Here is a 22,507-nt window from a genome sequence, read left to right as displayed (position 1 = left end):
TCTCTGTGTGATTAAAGGAGACAGCTCGTCCCCCATTGACTCTGCATTCTGCAAAGGGGCAGCTGACCTGGTTGATCCAATCCAATTACCAATCGTGCTGCTCGTGACTCTGCTTTAGAACTGGTTGTGTCGACTCCCGAATCTGAGGAGTTCTTTGATTCAGGACTTCATACAAGCCACTCAAGTATTTTGAGCAAGCATGAATCCATACTTTGTGATTAACTATTTCTTTCACGGTGCTCTCCAGAATGGAGCCGATTAGAGTAATACACAAGGCCAGTTAACTTTAATGGGGTCCTGGTGGTAAAAACCATCCTTTCAAATTAAATTACTTATAAACTACACAGCCGGTGATGTTTTAGGCAGCTTCGATTTTCCGACGTGTATTTTTGTTCGTTGCTCCCAGTGTCTCTATGTGGCCTGTGCTGGTCTGCAGCAAGTTATGTGGCCTTTTCTTATCTCAGAGTTTATATTGAAATTCTGTACTTCACAAAGAGTATCATTGGTAAATGTCATATAACAGAAGTGCTCCATGATCAAAGAGGTTTGTAATATATTTCTTGGGGCCTTTCATGTTCTAATATGCATTGTCGGGTTCAGCTGAGCCGGGGGCAGCTGAGCTGCCCGGTGTTGGAGCAGTGGATTAAGACCAGGAGTCAAAATGAAAGTTAACAGCCAAGACTTTAATCTCTCCCTGCCGTGATGCAAGCAAGAGGCTAAGCCAGAGAAATCACGACCCCCATCCCATTTTCCTTCATGAAACACCGCACTGCTCGAGATCCAGGTGGACCACAACAGACGTGGGGGTCCTCCTGTTGCAGAGGGAGCCCCAGCAAGAGGCTCTGGCAGTTTTATGGACCTAGGGCTGCTGGGGAGGGGAGGGGCTGGGAGGGGAAGGTCCTGATGTTGGAGTCATTGTGGAGAAAGCATCTTCACGGCTCCCTCTCCCCTCCCGCTAGAAGGAGGTCTCCCAGAGGTGCCTGAGGAGGGTCCCTGTTGAAGGCCCCAGTGAGGAGGCTCGGAACCGAGGTGCCTGGGCTATAGGAGCGCGGGACTCCCTGCGTGTATTCGCCTTCCAAGAGGATGAAATACAAGGGGTGCTTCTCAAACATGTTTAACTATGGGGTTCCTTTTTACACGTCCCTTGTGACTGGTTTTCTGATTTCAGAATTACCAGACTTTCAACCTGCAATTGTTCAAAGTTTAGTGTTTAAATTAGGAAACGTTTTTTTTGTTCCTCTAAATGCGTAGACGTCATCAGTAACGTTTCTTTTGATCTAGCTAAAAATTCGTACACTCTGCTTTTCCTTCAATGCTCGTGTGCTTGTCTAAGGACACCTGCAAAATGCAGGCAGACCATGCCAAGGGCTTCGAGATCACCTCCCAGGAGCAGAAGGCAAAGGCCAGAATTAATTGCTGCAGCAATTAGTTTCCACTTTACAGATGAGAAAACTAAAACTTAAAGAAGTTAAGTAACACTTTGTCATTGATGACGTTGGGTCTAAAAGCCACAGAATCTGCTTCCAGAGGCTGAATCTTAACTATGATTTCTGATGAATGTATTAACTGAAAAGAATCATCTGTACTCGAGCAAATGATTAATTTAGACACAACCCTACGTGCCATCAAATAAATCACAGTCAGGTAAGCCTACAGCGCAATCCTGATATTAACATGCTGTCCTTTCATCTCTGGAGGGACCAGGGAAATGCCCGCTCTTATTCTTGTCCTTTGGCCAAGGTCACTGCTGGCCACTGGCCTAGTCATCAGAATTGCCAGCCTGTGACTTCATGCTGCCCGTGACTGCAATTGCTCAGTGTTCAGCCTTGAAGCTCTTCCTTAACTTCATTTCTAATTCTCTGGCTATTCCTGTTCTTTAACGGCTAATTCCACAATGCCAAGGCGAGACTTCCCTCCAATGCAAATGTATTTGGAGATGCTTGTTACAAAACATTTTTCTGAAGAATGCCTATGGCGGCTTCTAGTTGTTTCTTCTCTGTGCTGCTGTAGTTCAAAAGTTTAAAAAAATATACACTGTTGGCTCTTCCATGTCATGTGATAATTACGAGAGACTCTATACTTCCACCCCAGAGTTGCGTGTGTCCAGGGCCTCCCTGACTACACACACCACTCCTTACACTGCTTGGGGTTTGCAGTAATAGAAGCTATGGGGGCCATATTTTCTCAGCCAAAATTTGGACTACACTCCCCAGCCAGGATGATTGTACGTATGGGTACACAGGACATAATATTTCTTTCCCAGATAACCTGAGGCATATGGTCTCCATATGTACAGAATCTATGGCCTCTCACGCGTCTGTTTGCTGATGAATTTCTAGTCACATGAATATGTAACAATAGTAATGTGATTTTTATAGTGTCGCTATCTGGGCCTTTCCATTTGTAAAAGATATTCATCATTTCTGTTTATGGCCAAATTACTTCTCAATTTTATGACCAGCCTTACATTATAAGTTATATATCTTGGTTTTGATGTTCTTCAGTGAGTATATTTTCTTACTTCTATTTAGGGATCTGTGCTCTGTCTAGGCAAAAAAAAAAAAAAAAAAAAAAGGCTGTGTGTGTTCATTTGTCCTGAAAATGTCTGTGGAGGAGGTTGCTTGATGGGGAATCAGTGTGGGGAGAGATTTCAGGGGAAGTATGTGAGGAGGAAGCTTTAGAAAATACAATTAAAGCTTATGAAGTTAGTTCTCTGCTGGGGTCAACAAACACGGGTATTTTGAAAGGCATAATAAGTGATGAATGAAGGGAGGATGAGAAAATGGCAGGAAAATGGAAACCATAATGGTGTAGAAGCTATACATATATATATATTTTTTTCTTTTTTTGCGGTACGCGGGCCTCACTGCTGTGGTCTGTCCCGTTGTGGAGCACAGGCTCCGGACGCGCAGGCTCAGCGGCCATGGCTCACGGGCCCAGCCGCTCCACGGCACGTGGGATCTTCCCGGACCGGGGCACGAACCTGTGTCCCCTGAATCAGCAGGCGGACTCCCAACCACTGCGCCACCAGGGAAGCCCTAGAAGATAGTTTTTTTCATCCAGGCATCCACCCTTCAGCCTGCTCCCAGGTGGCAAATGGAGAAAACAAATAAATAGATGACTTTCACCCACAGTAGAGCAAACAGTAGTGCTAGGAAGTGGAGCAAAAGCTGATGGTACCTGGGAGGTTAATGAAACGTGGCTGAGTAAAGAAGTAATAAGCACAGCAAGAATTTGTTAATAAAAATCCTGAAAGCGGTAGCCAGCGACATTCTGGTAGACAGGATCACCTCCAAAGTAAGCAAGGGATGATACATTTGACTGGAATAACGGAAACAAGAAGCTCCTAAAAGAAAAATGATGCCTTCATAGTGGTTAAACTAAATTGGACACGACGCAGCTCGTTAAGGTGATAAGTGTAGGTGTTGTGATGGGCAGGCCTTATACATTATGTTGACCTTCAGACAGACATGAAAGTCAAGCTTGAAGCACCAAAGAGTGGTGGATGGCACAGGGAACCCCTTCATATTTTTCTCTTTGTTAGGTGGTTTTAAATGAAATATAAGCTCCATTCAAAATCCTTTGGTTTTTGGCAACAGTTCTCTAGCATCTCTCTGCAAAGGAGTCTCACTTTCCCACTGGGCCACATAGGTCATTTTTTCTCCATCTCTTCCACTGTGTGCAGAGAAACAGTCACACCTTGCTTAAAACTGTTGAGGTGTTTCCCGTTATTCATTTATGGGAAAGAAAATCCTCAACACGGCCTGCCTGCCCTTTGCCTACTTCGCCCAGGGTTGTGGTGGTTACCGTAGGGTCCCGAAGTGTCATCCTTCTAGTGTCACCCTGTGCTAGTTCTGACCCTGCAGGGAAAGCTTTCTCCCTTCTCACCCTGGTGATCACCTTCTCAACTGTTAAGTCTCGGCGCGTGTGTCACCTCCTCAGGGAGACCTTCTCTGACCCTCAGCCTAGGGTGGGTCACCCGCTGGGGACTCTTGCGGTGTTCTGAGTCTATCTTTATGGTATTCGGTACAATTATGTACCTATGTCATCTTGTTTCTTCCTCACCAGACCAAGCTCTGCAAGGTCAGGGGACCATCTTCTTTGCATCTCCGAATTTTTAGTCATGGTGTTAAATGGTATCACCTGGTATGGAATCTACTGTAGAGTAGGTGTCTTCACCTGGTGTGGAGCTTGGTGCAGAGCTCACTGCCTGGTGTGCATTAGCTCATTTAATCCCTGGGAGGGAGGTGCTATTATTACCCATGTGGTTCAGACGAGGAAACTGAAGCATGGAGGAGATAAGCAGCTAGTAAACGTGGACCAATAGTTAAGCCCAGTCAGTCTGTCTCCACAACCTGACTCTCCTGAAGTTTTAATCATGGTGCTAAACTGCAATTCAAGACAAGAAACTCCCTCCCAGACTTTCCTCCTTGATTTTATGCCCTCTTTTCACAGGAGTGCAGCTGTAACCTGAACCCCATCTATCCACCCATCCATGTATCCATCGACCCTCCCTCCCTCCCTTCTTTCTATCTATCCTCCCAGCCATCCATTCTGTCACTAAACATTTTCAAACACCTAATACATACTAGGTATCATAGTTAGCACCACAGTTACAGGGTGGAGAAATATTAGTTCCTGTCTAGATGCATTTATACATAAATATATACATTTATATAGAAATATTTTAATCTCTATATATTCATCAATGTATACCAGTCAATATCTATCTACCTACCTATCTCTCTATCTATCTAATCATCTATTTATGTAGCATCTGAATATACACATGCATTCAGACCAGTAGTGGGAAGTATAATGGAAGTTTTAACAAATGATTATGGTCATCCAGCAGACGGAGGTTATTAAATGATTACCTGAAAAAGTGTGGGAGGGCAAAGCTTATGGAGGAGCTGGCGTCTGGATCTGGAAGGATAATAGAATAATAATGCATTTGGCAGGCAAATAAGTAGAGAAGAACATTGAAGTGGGACTCATATGGGTAAATGGGGTGGTGGGGAGCGAGGCCTGTGGAAAGAGGTTCAGTGGAGGGGCTTTGGGGTGCGGGATAGAGTGGCAGGAGACGAGGTAGGGGGTAGACTGGAGGCCAGATGGTGAAGGTTTTTGTGAATAGGATTTTCATTCACAATGAGGGGTCTACAAAGGCCTCCCTGTGGCTGGTGGTCTGGAGTGGGGCTCACTGGGGGAGGGAAGTCCATTAGCCAGTAGCACCAGCTGGTCTCCAGGTCACAGAGGTGACTGAAGCACTTCTAATCCTTCAGTTCTGCATCACAGTGGTTCCCTTGCTCTTCCTGGGCTGCACGGCCTGGAATGGATGGCCTGTCTGTGGATGCACTCTCTTCAAGGCCTGAAAGGTTTGCTTGGCAATTCCTTTATTGACTTAAACATGGGTTTAATATCTAACACCTGTTAGCTACTTCGTTGGGGATCAAAGGTGAATATTAATCATCCAGGCCTTCTAGGTCCCAGTAGTTAGTAGAAAAGGGCACAGTCTCTACCTTTCTTCCTTCCTGGGGCTGTGAGCAGAGGAAAGGCTTTCACCATCAGAAGACTGCTCTCTACCCTGTGCACCTGTCCTATCCCCTGTGCTCTTTGTTTTATACCCAAAGCTTCTGAGCCTAACATGTGCATTCTAGACATAGATGCAACCTGGAGTACCCTGGGCCCCTCCTTCTTCTCCAGTTCCAGGTAGGACTGGCTTTAATGCTCATGAATTCCATGGCATGTGAGGGCCCCAAGCTCCCCATGGGACACGTGGTCAACGAGCTGTGTCCTCCTCAGCTTCCCGATACTCCTCGTGGTCTGTTTCTGACCCACACTACTCCAAAGTAGACCCCAGAGCCTTCCATAGCTCCCCATCCCCAAAATAGCCCCCATGGAGCATCTAAGCATGAAGTGGGGTTGACTAAGAATTTGGGAGGTCACACTGCACACTGCTCGGCCCTCCATCTCCTTGACCCTTCTCTCTTCTTTCATCTTATCAAGAATTCCAACCTTTATCCTTCTCTTATGCAGAAAAAAAAAATCAGCTCTCTCCAGTTCCTGTTCCCAGATCCAAATGACCAACTCATCATGGTGTTCCACCAAAGAAAAGGGATTTCTTTCGAGTGGTACCCACCCTCTGTAGCAGGCAGCCATGATTCGAAAGACCAGTTCTTACTTTCTGTTCTTATGAAAGCTAAGTGAAGTTTCTAAAGTGGGCCAATGATTAGACTGTGTGCCCGGTGTATGTACATGCATTTGTGTGTGTGCATGTATAACATGTGTACCCACATGCGTGCATCTACAACCGATGTCCCCAGGGAATGTGTAAATGGGCCGAGTTTTGAAGTAGACGTGGAATTTTAGATTTCTGAGAAAGGTGCAGCGTGGCAGGAACTTGTAATGGGGGACGACTGGCAAGTCAAGGATCGAGGGCGCCCCAAACAATTCACGTGTTGGAGCGGCGGCCACCTTGGCTGCACACACTGGGGTGTGTGAACACCGCTGAAGCTCTTTTACAACCGGAGGTTCGCCTCGGTGCCTCCCATCCACACATGGGCCAAATGCCCTGGCGTTGCACTCAGGATCACCCCATTGACCCTCATTTTCCTCATCTGTAAATTGGGGTTGATAAGTGTCCACCTTTGAAGTGTGTATTGAAATGTCTAGTATAGTTTCTGGCTCAGGAGGGTCTAAAACATGTCCCCATAACGTGGCAGCTAAGCGCGTGGGCTCTGGCCCTGGACTGCCTGGCTTTCTAGCTGTGTGATCCTGACTGAAGTAAGTAACCTCTCTGTGCCTCGGCCACTGCCCACCAAGTGCAGCAGAGAAGAGTCCCTGCTCCTTGGTGGCGCTGTGAGGCGTAAAGGAGCTGCCCGTGCCAGGCACTTGGACCGCTGTCTGCTAACCAGCGAGCATGGGGATTGTCACTGCCAGGGTGTTGACCCTGGGAGCAAAGTTCCACTTCATAGAAAATTGACTTGTAGACTAGTGGCCAGACCTAGAAACACTTACCCTGTGATTTTCTTTCAGTATGATGATTTTTGAGTCTTCTTTTCTGGTCACAAATAACCTCTGTGTAGTTGATTCTGGGGGTGCTGAGACAAGTGAGCTATTTTAGTTCTAAAACAATATTTTTGTTCTAAGCAGTCGAGGAGGGGAGGGGAGGTTTACTGACAGTGAGACCAGTCTGACTCCACTGGCTCACACTGGCCGCTGCGCTTCGGGACCCCTTGCTGGTCCAGCCCTGGGTGCATGTCAAGTTCGTACTCACCTGCTTTCCTGTTCATCTTAGGAAAGGCTCTCGACTGTCTCCCAGCGGAGGGGGCAGACCTGAGTCACTGTGTTCCCTGTGTCTGTGCCATTTGCAAACAGGGCAGAAGTGGACGGGGTCGTGCTTCTGCCAGAGGTGTGCATCCCAGGCACAAGCACCCCGGCTTCTTCCTTCAAGCATGAACACAGGGTCTCACTACCCATAGCCAATTTTAAGGAAGGCCACTTGTTATTTGTTTTTAATATAAATTTTATTTATGTATTTATTTTTGGCTACATTTGGTCTTCGTTGCTGCGTGCGGGCTTTCTCTAGTTGCGGCGAGCGGGGGCTGCTCTTCGTTAGGGTGCGTGGGCTTCTCATTGCGGTGGCTTCTCTTGTTGCAGAACACGGGCTCTAGGTGCACGGGCTTCAGTAGTTGTGGCACGCAGGCTCAATAGTTGTGGCTCACAGGCTCTAGAGCGCAGGCTCAGTAGTTGTGGCTCACGGGCTTAGTTGCTCTGTGACATGTGGGATCTTCCCGGACCTGGGCTCGAACCCATGTCTCCTGTATTGACAGGCAGATTCTGAACCACTGCGCCACCAGGGAAGCCCCCTATTTTTGCTTTTGATAAAAGAATATATCTTTCGGAACCTGACCTCAGATGCAGCATTATTTTAGGACTTAAGAAAAAACTGGGTGCAGACCGCACAACCTGGAGCTAGTTAAAATGGAATCTGACATACAGAGTGGAATGAAATGGCTTTTGTAAGGCTCTAAAGGAAAGAGATCTTTTCCTTTGATTATATAATTGTTTATCTGCTGTGCACGGCATAAATAGGAGTTGCTGCTCTATGACTTGGGGACAGAAATCCAATTTGATCTCCTTTTGTGCAGCATGTTCATTTTCACAGGAAGATTCAATTATTCCCTCACTTATGAGGCTATAAATGAGTTTGCTGGGCTGGTTGCTGACACTGGCACTCTCATCATTATTCAGATTAGTTTTCGCTCTTCTAAACTGGTCTTCTGCCTACTGCTCTTGGAGCCCAGCCAGCATTTTGGAAGAGGATTAAATAATCCTCTCTCACAACTTCCTACATGTTTTGCTATTTTGTTCTCTCCCAAATGTCATCCTCTCCTCACTCACACGTTTTCCGTGGCTGAGGACTTCAGCTGTCTCCGTGGCTGGGGACTTCAGCTGTCTCCGTGGCTGGTTTCTCTGTGGCCGGCGGGGCTGTGGAAGGGTAGCCCCTGCTGAGCTGAGGGTCCTGTGTGTGGACACTGAGCCAGGGCCCGGGGTGCTCCCATCGCTGGAGAGCAGAAATCGCTGTTTACGTGCCCGCGGATCCATTTGCGTTGTCGGAAGCAGAGGCTGAGGGAATCAGTGGGAATAAATCCCGGGGACAGGCAGACAAAGCGAGGGCCCCTGGCACAGAGAGCAGGACGCTCAGCCAGCCGAAGGGGGCCTCGTACGTGAGTGGCTCTGAGGGCTGGCGCCTCCTTCACTCTGTTGGCGATGGACTTGCCCTAAAGCACCCGAGACTCCTTCAGAGCACCTTGCAGACCCGGGGTGGGGCAGGGGGGACGTTTCCTCTTGGGTTTTAGGTGTGGGACCTGCATAATACAAACTATACCTTCCTGCGTGTGGATCCTGGGAGAAGGGTTCAGTGCAAGGAGAATGAAGGTGGCCTTTCACACGCCTCTCCTTCCCCACGACATAGAATCTTCTCACCTACAATTTCTCCATCTGGCTGGAGCATGTCCAGGCAGATTCCAGCCCCTCAGACACCTAACGGGATCTCCAGCTAGCTTGCATCCAGCTCCCTGCCCAGTCACGTGGGCCGTGAACTAGCCTTCTGTGCAGCCCCTGAGTGCGGGTGTCTTCCTGCCGCTCCCCGGCACTCGCATTTTCCGCGTCTTCGGCCGGAAGTGCTCTGCCAAGAGTGTGTCTTCGTTGCTGCTCACCTGGTCCTCGGCTCGAGCTGCGCATCCTCACAGGGGGGCGCTCCAGGGACCTCGCAGAGCCCACCAGCTGAACCGGAGTCTCTGCGGGTGATGCCCAGGCAGGCGTGTGTTCAAGACAGGTCCCAGGTGCTGCATCGTGCAGCCAGGATTCAGAACAGCCTCCCCACAGGAGGCTAACCCCTTGGCCTCGCTCATCCTAAGAATTCAAAGAGGGCGTAGGGGACTTATGCAAATACAGACAACCGCACGCAGAAGTTGCAGAACACCGTGTAAATGTGACAACAAATTTGTGAGCGTTGCCCGAGGGAGACTGCAAGAAGGGATGCACAGCTCCCCCGGAGCTGGCGGGGGGAGCCCCAGGAAACGGGCATTTGGGGAGATGAGGGCTTTCCTGGAGAGAGGCGGCCAGGCAGAGGGAGCAGGTGCGCAGGCAGGGAGTTAGGGGTTGGCAGGTGTTAGGAGACCCCCGAGGGCTGCAGGAGACGGGACGCAGCCTTGGTGGAAGAAAGTCATCGGGGGCAGGACGGCGACCAGGCTGTGCCCGGCTCAGGGCCAAGTTCAGGCTCGTGTCCTCAGACCCGGGGCCAGCAGATGCTTCACAGCTGGTGCCAGTGGTCAGTTCCTTGTGCTAAACTCATACCCCTTGTACGATGCGGATGGAGGTTCTGTCGGACTTGGGAAGATTGCGGGTGTCAGCCTGCAGCTGAGGGTCTGGACTGAGCAGGGTGGGGAGAGAGGCTGGGCCGGCTTGTATCTGAAATGCGGTCGACACTTTTTCACGAATGACCGGGTTTCAGGTGCGTTGGAGGATGGATCCCCCGTTCGGGGTCGGAGTAGAGAAAAATGGCATCCGCAGAGGTGGGGGACGGGGAGGGTCCGTTTCTTATGTTTTTCTTTCATTTTTCTTTGAGGAAAGAAAATAAGGTCAGATTTGGGTTTGTTAAGCTTAAGTTGCCAGCAAGACCCTGAGGAGGAGGAGGTGAGGCCAGGGGTTGGGGGATAGTTGCATTGTGGGTCTGGATGGCGGTTTGGGACGTTCAAGTAGCTAAAAAGACTCTAGATAAATCAAGTAGGATAATGGTTGAAAATTCAGCGGCTGGGTTGGCCAATTACGAGGTCGTGTGTCTTCTGTCATTAGAGTAGTTTCAATAAAGTGGAAATGGATGGGAGCAGCACCAGGTTTCCTAGGGCAGAGGAATGCTGGAAGGTTCAAAAAGCTGGAAATAGCCTCCTCCGTCCTCCCTCCTCCATCTTCCTTCCTCCGCCCTCCCTCCTCCGCCCGCCCTCCTCCGCCCTCCCTCCTCCGCCCGCCCTCCTCCGCCCGCCCTCCTCCGCCCTCCCTCCTCCGCCCGCCCTCCTCCGCCCTCCCTCCTCCGTCCACCCTCCTCCGCCCGCCCTCCTCCGCCCTCCCTCCTCCGTCCGCCCTCCTCCGCCCGCCCTCCTCCGTCCTCCCTCCTCCGTCCGCCCTCCTCCGCCCCCCAGAGAACTTACCACCACCCTTCATCCCTCTCCTGCTCCCTTTTCCACGTTTGCTGACCACTCATTTCTTAATTATAACTCAAGCACAACTACTGTTCATTCTCCTCTCAGACTCAAAATCTTACCCTAATCAAGGCCCTTTTCATCACTCCTGAGGTATTGTGGTATCTCCTCACCATCCTCCTGGTCTCCAGTCTCACTTCCTCCAAACGAAAGTACTTTCATTTTATAATATGTTGCCCCAAATACTTCTGTAGTAGCCTAAGCCTGGTGTTCATGGCACGTTGTAATCCGGTTGCCAACTCACTTTCCAAAATAGGTCCCAGGGCTCACAGTATGAATCTGCACCTCACTCTTTTCTTGATCCGGGCTCTGAGTTAAGTTTGCTTAGCAAAGCCTCTGTGCCCTGCATTGTTCAGCGTTGTTCCCCCCTTGCCTTCCCAGCCCTGACGTTTCCTTGAAGGTCCAGGTCAAGTCGGACCACCTCTGAGAAGCCTCACTTTAGCCCGTGATGATTGCCGTGTGCCAATAGCTCTGTCTGCCCCAGGTGAACGCAGAAGTTTTCACTTTGTGTCATTTTCCATGGGCAGATCTGGTTCCACACTCCTAACGGTAGGGAACTAGGTTCTCTTTGGGGAGAAAAGGTATATTCTGTCTATCACGTGCCCCTCTGGGAATGAACTAGCACACATATAGTAAATAGATTCCTAGTTCAAATGAGGAAGGCAGTACTTAAAAACCCTGTTGTAAATTAAAAACATGCATGACAAATACAGGCTCAACATCTTTAAATATATTGGAGATTATATCTGTGCTGATAAACAGATTGGTTTGAAGGTAGAAGTAAAAATGTTCAACTTGTAATTTGTACTAAGGCTTGAATGTTTGTGTCCCCCCAGAACTCGTAGGCTGAAGTCCTACCCCCCACAATGTGATGGTATTAGGAGGTAGGGCCTTTGGGAGGTGATTGAGTCATGAGGGTGGATCCCTCATGAATGGGATTAGTGCCCTTATGAAAGAAACACCAGAGAGCTCCTTCCTCCTTTCTGCTGCCTGAGGGCACAGCAAGAAGACCGTGTCTGTGAACCAAGAAGCAGGCTCTCCCCCGACATGAATCTGCTGGCACCTTGATCTGGGACTCCAGCCTTAGAAGTGTGAGAAATATATTTCTATTGTTTACAAGCCACCCAGTCTTTCGTATTTTGTTATAGCAGCCCCAAACATGGAGTAAACTGTCATTATTTTAACCCTTTAAAAGTCTTTATAACAATAAGTATGGGGCAGGAATTCCCTCACGCAGGGTTTCTCAACCGTGGCCCTGTTGACACTTGGCTGGATGCTTCATTGTGTGGGTGGTCCTGGGCATGGCAGGATGGCAAGCAGCATCCCAGGCCTCACTTAACCTGATGCCAGTAGCAACCCCATCCATTTATGACATCCCCAGACATCTCCAGTCATTGGCAAATGGACCCCAGTTAAGACAGGATTCTGGTCCAAAGTTTTAGACTGTGAGTGAAATTTACACCCTTGGAAGAGGTGGATTGATATCCTACTGTAGTTCCCTGGGGAGAGTGGGAAATCTGTCACTCTGTGGGGACAGAAACTGGACGTGCTTTCAAGCTGCTGCCGTCAAGAGCTCTGTGTCCTTTTGGGAGACACACGGGGCGTGACGAAGAACCTTGCTCGAGGGCCTCGCAGTTTAAACAGCAACTTTGTTCTCAGGAGACCTTGGGACTGGGGTGAACGCACCAGGTCGTCTCACCACAGGGAGAACCTTCATGGGTCGTGCGCCCGCCAGTCTCGGTGGGTCGGAGGTGAGGCGCTTGCCAGCCGCTGTGCTCCCGGCGTTGAAGGCACGTTAGAGGAATGTGTCTGACTGACAGTGAACTTCTAAAGTTGGAGGCACCCACTGGAGTTTAGCCACTTTCACTGCCCCGTGATTCCAGGGCCCTGTGACCACCCTGACGTTTGCCCGATTTATTATTCAGGGACAAATGTGTGTGAGCGCAGGGTGGGGATGCTCAGGTTTCATTAAGCACGCAGCTGTCTTGGACATGTGCCCAGATGCTCTGTGATGGGTGAGTCTGAAAATCAGTAACAACAGTGAAAGACAGGATAACACTAATGAGCTCCATAATCATCACTTGTAAAACATGTCCCAGCTTCCCAGGCTTCCCGGGGGCTTGTGTGTATTCTGCACGCCAAGGAGCCTGAGCCTGGAAACCCGGGGAAGAGTGAGCTGGAGCGGCCATGTGGGCCCCTCGCTCGGTCGCCGGGAGCACTGCTGAGCCCCGTGCCCCGGAGAAACGAGGGGACGCCCCAGGGGAGGAGAGGCAGGCCCAGCCTCCCCGCCACCACTTGGTGATTCTCTTCCCGTGGAGGCCGCCTGACCTCTTCGAGCCTCTGTTTCCTCCTATCAGATTAATCAGACGCCCCTGTCAGTGGTGGAGATGAGACGCACATGGAAAGTCCTTTCTCAGCCGTGCCGCGCTCCCCAGACAGTGGTTGAAAGGACCCCATCCGCAGCTCCCTGGTCAGAGAGGAAGCAGCGGGAAGCCCTCAGTGGGACCAGGAGTGGGGTCCTTCTACCAGCCAGGAGCCCCTCAAGCGTTCTGGGAGTAAGGGATGAAGTGTGGGTGCAGGAGCCTCCCCAGCTGCAGAGGGGCTGGGAGGGGGAGGTCTGGAAGGGGTGGAGAAACAGTCACCCGCCCATGTTTGCGCTGCTGCATGCAGACCAGCCAGAGCTGGTGGGAAAGTGCAGGAGGCCATGCGGGGCTGGCTGCCAGTGTGGAGCCCAAATGGGGGCTCAGCAGAAACTTCTGCAGCTCCGTGAGAGCCTTGGCCCCTGGGGGCCTCTGCTTAGTGACTGCCCAGAGCTCTGCTGTCAGCAGGGCCCTCAGGCAGGAAGATGGGCCAGACAGGGAGAGTGAGGGCCATCTGGGGACCCCTGGGGACCACCGGGCGTCTCTGCAAACATCTGTGTCTGCACGTGATGCGGCGACATCCCAGCAGTGATGGCTGCTGGCCCTCCATTTCCCCACCCCTGCAGGTCCCCCCCTCCCCACTGTATTGTGATAAAATAATAAAATGTAAATTTCACCATTGTAACCATTTAAGATTTGCAATGCAGTGGCATTAGTTACGTTGACACATTACCTCTAGCTGTTTCCCAAAAATGATTTCACACTGCCAACAGAACCTCTAACCATGAAGCAGTGACTCCCACCCCCTTCCCCCAGCCCCTGGTAACCTGAGTCCACGTCTGTCTCCATGAATTTGCCAATTCTGGTTTTTCCTACAAGTGGAATCCTGTAAGAGGACCCTCCTGCCTGGTTTCTGTCACTTAGCATATTGGTTCAGGGGTCATCCATCTTGTAGCAGTTTTCAGGCCTTCGTTCCTTTTTTGTGACTGAAGAACATTCCATCGTATGGATAGAGCACGTTTTGTTTACCCGTTCGTGTGGGATGGACACTTGGGTTGTTTCCACCACCGTTTGGCTGTTGTGAATAATTCTGCAACAATCAGTGGCACGCGGGGCTCTGTTTGAGTGCCTGTTGGCATTTCTCTGCGGTCCGGTCCATTCCTGGGGGTGAAGATGCTGGGTCGTTTGCTAATCACGTGGTTAGTGTTCAGAGGAGCTGCTCTCACCGTGGCTTCTCCATCCTGGAGCCTACAGAAGAGAGGCTTCTGGGGCAGGTGGTCGCAGCCTCGCGGGGCAGGGCAGGGCCTGGCTGGTGACACAGTCCCCCGCGTTCCTGATCCAGTTGTCACCTGGCAGTTCCTGGAGTGGCCTGGTGAGTGGAGCTCGGCCCGATGAGCCAACCAGACTGACTCCTCTGGACTTCAGGCCAGAGATGACAGAGAACTTTAACCAGGAGACCACAGAGGTGCCATTACAGCTCCAAGAGCGAGGCTTGCCTTGACCCTTAGTGGCTCTCAAGTGTGGTCCCAGTGTCCTAATAACAAACCCCTGCAACTCAGGAGAGCCTGATGGGGAGCCCTGGGGGGACGGTTCTTTATTCCAGGATCATCACCGTTTAAATGGTGACCTCCCTCTCTTGGACCCAACAGGACACAGGTCAGCCTGAGACTCAGGAGCAGCCTGGCTGGAGAGCCCCCGAACTGGGGGTGACTGATCCGGTCAAGGGGAGGGGGGACGGGACAGTGGAGGAGCCTCGAAGTGGAGGCACCACAGACACAGTAAGCTGGAGCGAGCAGTGTGGGCGACAAACACCGTGTCCTGAATGGGATTTTCTTTCCCCAGGGGCCTCCTTGTCCACCTGTGGAGGGCTTGCCTGTGCGTCCTTATTTCTCCACATATTTTTCCAGTAAATCCCATCACTCAATGCAAACTCGTGTCTCTTGTCCCTGCAGACTGAAGGAGCCTAATTAAAGCGTGCACGTGCCCAGGCACACGCTCACACATGTGTGTGCACACACCCTCCCACGTCTGAACGTGCCCGCCTGCCAGGCTGTGATGATCAGTTCTTGCCCTTCCGCTCCTCAGCCCTGACGCATACAACCTCTTGGCACCTGTAAATTACTGACGTACCCGTTTCATTGCCAGGTGGTAGGTTTGCACGATACAAACGGAAGGAGCAAAAGCATAAAAATCGTGCTGGAAGTTTAGGCTGCAGAGAGTGGCAAACTGGTGAATACAAACAAAACTAACAAGAATCTTCCCAGGGATTGAATTAGAAAATCTGGACAGTTGCCTTCAGTTATCTCTGAACCGTGACAGGGGATGTGTAAATAAAATGTGAATAACGGATTTGGTTATTTGTTCCAAATAATTGATAATCGAGTATTTCTTTGTCCCAAAATGCTCACGAAAACTGTATCTTTCTTCCCACTCCCTTTTAAATTTATGGCCCAGAGGTTGAGGGCAGGTCTTAAAATGATGCCGTAAAAGATTTCACTGGGGATTAGGTTTGACGCCCGGCATTGCGTTCCCGTTGGCCCTGGGGGGTCCTGGCATCCCGAGACTCTGGCTTGAGACGCGGACGGTCTCAGCCTCAGTGGGCTCAGAGGTCTAAGGCCCCTGTGTGCTCTGGTCCGTTATTTTGTTAGCTGGACTTGTAACCGAACCCAGGTTCAGCTGCTCACTGCTCATATGCCAATAATTCTAGAGGCAAGTGTCAGTAGAAAAGAAAGGTGCTTTAATCAGAAAAGCCAGCAGTTTGGGGAGGTGGTGGACTTGTGTCCAGAGACTAACTCCAAAGATGCTGCTCAGCCAGGACAGTTTTTCAAGAGAAAAATGGAGGGGGAAGAATCTCAACGAATCCTCGAGGCAGGAGGTTGGGTTCTGCGTCTCCACTGCATGCAGACTGGCTGGCTGTCTTCAGCTGTTATCCTGCCCAAGCGATCTGCCTGCAGGACTGCTTAGGGGGCTATTGCGGGTAGAGAGTTAGTCTTCCTTCTTTTTATCTAGGAAAAGAATCAACAGGTTAGACAAGGCGTGGCGTGCATTCAGGAGAGCGTCAGTCACGAGGTAGTTTCAATTGCTTAGTGATCACATTCCTAAAATTAGGTTCCTTTAAGGTTAGAGGGGTACAGAAATGGGTAAACAGGAAAGGGGCAAAAGAGCTGCTTTCACATTCATTGAAGTCATGTTCCTTCATCCACTGTGGGAGCCACAGTGAGGAGGGTGACGCCTCATCCCAGGTTCTGTGGTCGAGGCTGTTTTCTGCCATTTACTAACTGTGTGTCCTGGGCAAATACGGATCCACTCTCCCTCAGTCTCAGTTTCCACGATTTTGAACTGGGGTTAATAACACCCATTGATTGCATGGTTATTGTGAAGATCATTCAGAAGATACAAAGATATGCGTTTCGGGACCATCGGCACTATTTTTAATGAGTTTCTGCACTGCGCACGCTCCGAATGAGGGCAGGGGGAATTCTCGGACCCTCAGAAGTGACTGTCTACCTTTCATGCCGGAGCTTAACTTGGGTCGTGGCCTCCTTCAGGACGCCCTTGAACCGCTAGAGAGACAGTCGGTAGCTCTCAGCAAATTCTTAAAATAATCTCCAAAAGTGTAAGGAGTGTTTTCAGGAAGTGCTGCTGGGATCCCTTTTAGACATTCTCCAATATTCTTTCTGTTCTTGGAGCCAAACTCAGATCTCCATTCGGCCATTAGATTTAGGGCTGGTGATGCTGGCCAGCCCCCGACTACCAACACTCCTCCTTCACAGCAGTTTCCTGGGTAACATGGGAAATTCAGAGGCTTCCAACTGTTCTGCATTGGGGAATTGGTCCTGCTTGATTAAGGAATGGCTCCATTTCAGCCCACCTTTTAGCTCATTAAGTGGATTGAACTAATTTTACAATAACTAGATACCGATGACATGCCTCTTTCACCCAGGCTGATTCATGGCCATTTTATTCCATTTCCGACCAAGGTGGGCGGCTCATGAAACTCAGTCCCCAGGTGTGCAATAAACAGCACAATAAACTATCCAGTGTGAAGTTTGTATCTTTTCCTATAAAAATGCGTTTGAATTTACAACAGCTGTTTTACTCTCTCCAGCTGGCCCGCTAACTCAAATTCCACAGCTAACTAGGCAGTGAAAGAATTTGAATCAGGTGGTTAGTTTATTATATTATGTGAGTATGAAGGCACTTTGGAAGCATATAAAGAGGCCATTAAACTGTATTAAAATTCAAAAGGTTTAGATGGCTTTTCTGTTTATTCAAACGCAATAAATGATAGATTGAGGTCATAGTTGTTTTGCACTAAACATTTCCTCTGCTATGAGCACCTTCCTTTCATATATTTGCATTTAACAAGTCACAGGGCATTAATAAAACAGCTAAGAAAAAAAAGAAAACATACATTAAACCCAGATACCTTACTTCCCTTTTGGCCTTTTGTGTAGTGCCTACAGAATGTATGTGTGTGTGTGTGTGTGTGTGTGTGCATGCATTTCAAATCCACTTACTCTCCTGCCTGGTTGGTCAGAGTACATTACCAGAAAGTCGTTCCTTGCAGGGAAAGGTAAAATACATAGGAAGGCAGCTCTTCAGTTTAGGGGGTTAGAACTTTTTATCTTGCTTTTTTTTTTTTTGGTAGATCTGGAGAACTGGAGAGATAACGGGGGTACAGATATCTGGTACAGATATTAGATTTCTCTCTCTCTCTCCATCTCTTTCTCTCTGTTGAAACTACATAAGTTTGACAAAGCCGCAAGCTCCTTGAAGGCAGAAACTATGGCCTAAACTAGTGCCGGCAGGGACTTAATAGATACTTTTCATTTCACGTTGCAGGAAGTTAACTTTTTTTTTTAACATTCATATTCCTTAATTCCTCTTAGTTTGGCACATCATCGTAATGTTTGCTGGTTTTAAGTGGTGTTGGAATCTCTGGTACCCATAAGGTCACAGGTAAATGGTATTTAAAAAATAAAACATGGCCTATTATTAGGCATGGCTTTGAGTTAAAACGTCTCCTTTGGGACGGCACCTGGCTTTATTTTTCCAATCCGCTCGAGGGGTAGGGACTGCAGAGGGGCCTTCTCCCACTGACCTGCACTGGCGTCACCCCAGGGGCTCGAGCCTTCTCTAAACGTGAAATTACACTTTTGATTCAATTTGTTCGTTTAATATGAAAGTGGACTCTACAGAGCTCAGTATTCTCAATTCCTGCTGTTGACCGATTATCCGGTTAATCCTTATGAGGCGGGAAAGAGAGGGAAACTGTTTTTCCCCATTTTTCTAACTGAACAGACATAAAACAGGAAAAGAGGTAAGGATTTCGGGGTGGGGGGGGCAATTGGATCCCTTGCGGGAGCTTTGCTGTTTCCCAACCTCCCAATCCAGCCCCCTATCAGATAGCATCATCTTCAAAGGGCAGGGGAGAATTATACAAAACAGCACTCATTTTCATTATTTAATGGAGATTTTAAGTTTTTTGAGGCAGTGGATAAATGACTTCTCAAATATTGGGTCTATTTAGAAATAAAGGCCAAAAAATACCCAAAAGGATTATTTGCAGACTTAGAAAGACAGTCGTTTTCTAATGCTAAGACATTACTACTATTAAAATGTGAATTTTATCTGGTTTTTGTTAAGCTCTTTGCAAAGGAAAAGAGGTCAGCATGATCCCTGTTGAATTTTCAAGATGACACCAAAAGTGATGACAAATAAATTGGAGCATAATTTTTCAAATTAAAAAAATCAACAAAGTACACTCTAAAGACAAAATGTAAAACTTGGTAATGTTTTACCTTCTTTTTAAAATGACTGACAACTTCTCTGTACATATAATAACATTGTGCATATAAAAATTAAGATAGGCTAATGCCTTAGATTTTCAAAAAACAAATGTTTGTCTTGAATTAACATGGTTTTAGCTCAGTTAATATTGAAAGTTGTAAATGTCAGTGCTCATCTATAATAAAGTCTTTCTGTGGTTGGGAACCTGACTTTATGTGGATATCTTACAATGAGCCTTAATCTTGGCTTATTAAAGGGCTAATAGCTGTAGGAGACCAGAATACACCACCCACAAAAGCCTCTTTGGTTTAAGGACTATTTTGAACTGTCTCTTAAAGAAACAGCAGATAGAAGAAGCTCTGATAACAGAGTGTAAGTTACCCTTTTGTAAGGGAAATTTATATTTATAAAGGAAATCTCCACTTGTAAGGGTGTTTCCCATTCTGTACCAGAAAGAGAAGGATGTCTCTAAACCCTAAGAGACCCTGGTCCACGCAGAAGACACTGGCTTAAAGGTGCATGACAAACCTTACCTCACTTACCATAGTTTCCTGGCCACCTTCCCAGCACTCACCTCCCCACATCCTTCTTTTGATTTAGCTGAGAAGGTCCTGAAGCCCAAGTTCTAGCCATGTCTTTGAGTTACTCTTCCCAGAGTTTCTCCCACCTGTACATGAGATATACATGTTAATAAACATCAGTCTGTTTTCTCTTGTTAATCTGTCTATGTAACAGGATCCCAGTTGAGAACCTAGGAAGAGAGAAAAGGGTTTTTCCTCCCCTACACAGGAAACCCCAGTCATAGATAGTCACATTTTTGTCTGCCATCTGCTTTCCACCTGTGCTTAGAATCTTAAAATACACCTGCTGGACTCTTGCACTAAAATCAAGATTTTTTTTTTTCTTGTAAGCACTTGAATTACACAAATCATGTTCATTGGAGAAAATTCAGATAAATCAACAAAATTCACTCAGAATTCACCCACCAATCAGAGAAAACCACTAAGTTTCTGGACATTTCAGGGCTTTATAGCTCTCTTTCCAACTATCAATTCAGAAACAAAACTGGATCATGTTAAAAGTACTTTTCTGTACTCTGCTCTTCTCAGTTAAAGGTCATAAGCATCTCTCCCTACCAGTGCATGGACATTTACGTGATCATTATAAATAAAAATATTATTATCAATACACGACTTACGTTGTTTATAATTTACTCAACTAATTGCTAATTGTTGGACATTTAGGTTGCTTATAAATTTTTTTTTTCTATAAACAGCATGATAAGTATCCCCTGTCCATGCTCATTGTTTATTAAGCAATAATCTGCTTAGGACAGGTTTCTAGAAGTGGAATTTTGGGGCCAAAGGGATGTATATTATTAATGCCTTTGCTAAATGGCTTTCAGAAGAATCTAACAATTTGTATTCTGTATTTTCTTTTTACATTTTTGCCAATTTGATGGATAATTACAACATTTTATTGGTTTTGGTTTGTACTTTTTATTAGTGAAGGACATTTTTTCATAAATTCATTGGCGATTCTTTTATAATTAGTCTATTCTTTACATATGTTTTTATCAGGATGGTCCTCTATATTATTTATTTCTAAGAATTTAAAAAAATATATTAAGCATATTGATCATTTGCATAGTATATCTTCGGTAGATTTTTTTCCAGTTTGCATTTTGATTTTTAACTATATGGATTTTATGCACAGGGGTTATGCTTTTACTTTTGAATACGTTTTAGGTATTTAAGCTTTCAGTCTTTTTCTTTATAGGTTCTGCCTTTTGTGGCAGAATTAAAAAACACTTTTCCACAGAGTTATGGAAATATTTACCTATATTTTCTTCTAGGAATTGTATGGTTTTACTTTTTATGATGAAAATTTTAAACAACCTAACATAAGAAAGAATCAAAGTTTCCCCACACTGGTTCCTGATTTATTGAAAAATCAGTCCTTCCCTATTTATTGAAAGATCTGCCCCCACTTCCTACGTTGAGTCAGCCATCTGACCAGCAAGAGGCACACGGCCTCTGCTCCAACGTAGAGGAAAGATGCTGGCCCTTCCTCAAGAGCAAATGGCTCAAACTGGGCTTTTTCGGCCCCTTGTTGGAGGCCTCAGCATCTCAGCCTCCGGTCTGATTTGAGGCTGCTTCCCATCCAATTTGGGAACCCCAGTTTGGATGTTCTCCTGGATTCCTGGCCTCTCTTTTCTTCTCTGCTTCATCATTTGGTTACTCAGGAGGAGATTTTTATCATATCCTCCCTTCCTTGCTGCTCTTTTTTGAGAGTTAAACTGCTTCCCACTGTGGAGAAATAACCAAGTAATCACACAAACGACAGACAAAGGAAAGCCAGGAAACCTCACAACAGGGATCCCCAACCTTTGTTCCCAGCTTCCCCCTGAGAACCCTAGCTCTCGTTTGTACCTCTTTTATCCACCAGGCCCTAAAATGTTTTGATTCTGCCTTTAGGGGACACCAAGATGGAAAGGTCATGTGGCACCCTGGAGACCCTCCTGGACAGGGTGACACTCCGTGCCCTTGGCCTTTCCAGCAAGGAGCCCCTCTGGGCATTTTCTCAAATTCTATCCCTTATATAGGAGCTCAGGTCCATTTATTCACTCAACAAATGTTGACTGATCCATTGAAAAGTGTCTGGAACTGATGTAGGTGTTGGAAATAGAGTAGAAAATAAGCCAAAGTTCCTGAATTCATGGAACTTACCTTTCATCGGGGATTCCTTTCATCTTCTTTGTATCACAGATAATGATTTACACACCTGTCGTGCTGCTCTTCTCACCCCTTCACCACCGGATTATGCCTCTCCTGAGGTCAGGCACCAGGTCTTATCAACCTCTGGTTTACCCATCGCGTGCAGCACACACCAGAAATTCAGTGTTTCTGTTGAATTAAAATCATTGAATAATGCTGTCTTTGTTATGGATTCTATCTGTGTTCTGACACCCAACCTGTAGCTCCAAGGGACATTTGGGGAGAGAGTGAAATAGCTCCTCGCTTCTAGTGTGAAAAAAAACCCTTAAAGCGATGCCTCTCAACCTTGGCGCCACTGCCATTCGGGGCCAGATGGTTCTTAGTTGTTGGGGGACCATCCTTGTGAGTTTCAGGGTGTTTAGTAACCTTCTTGGCCTCTGTCCACTAGATTCCATTAGCGCCCACCTCCCCCCATGTGATAACCAAAAATGTCTCCTGACATCACTAACTTTCCCCTGGGGGACAAATTGGCTTTGGTTGAGAACCACCCCCTTAAAGATTTGTGGTGGATTAAATACGGCCCCAAGTGCTTTGACTCGTGAGAGGGTCTACGTCCCCTGAAATCTGGGTGGGCTCTGTGATCACTTTAACCGAAAGTATATAGCAAAGATGCCAGGCCAGCTTCTGAGCCCAGGCCTAGAGGAGCATGGGCCCTGGCGCTCTTGGAGCTCTCGGCCAACCACGCTGTGAGGGTCCAAGGGGTGTGGCGAGATTCTGGAAGATGTGTGTTTATGAGGGAGTCAGAGAGGGAGGGAGGGCAGGAGGGAGAGGGAGAGAGAGGAGAGACCACACACTGAGGAACACTAAGGCACCG

The 22,507-nt window shown here is 47.7% G+C and overlaps 1 protein-coding gene across 1 annotated transcript in view; it reads left to right on the top strand.

Moving 5' to 3' along the window:
• The window catches only part of FBXO15 (F-box protein 15), a gene marked incomplete at its 5' end in the record, with an annotated part of 124,435 nt that extends 102,704 nt beyond the window's left edge, over window positions 1-21,731 (top strand). Inside the window, one exon of the mRNA XM_081253473.1 lies at window positions 21,685-21,731. The remainder of the gene's footprint in view (window positions 1-21,684) is intronic.
• Window positions 21,732-22,507: the final 776 nt, after the last annotated feature.

This window comes from Mesoplodon bidens (assembly GCF_964165515.1).
Source record: "Mesoplodon bidens genome assembly, chromosome: 13".
Classification (NCBI taxonomy): Eukaryota; Metazoa; Chordata; class Mammalia; order Artiodactyla; family Ziphiidae; genus Mesoplodon; species Mesoplodon bidens.
Note: the sequence above shows the minus strand (reverse complement) of the source record. Positions and strands in the feature narration are given on the sequence as shown.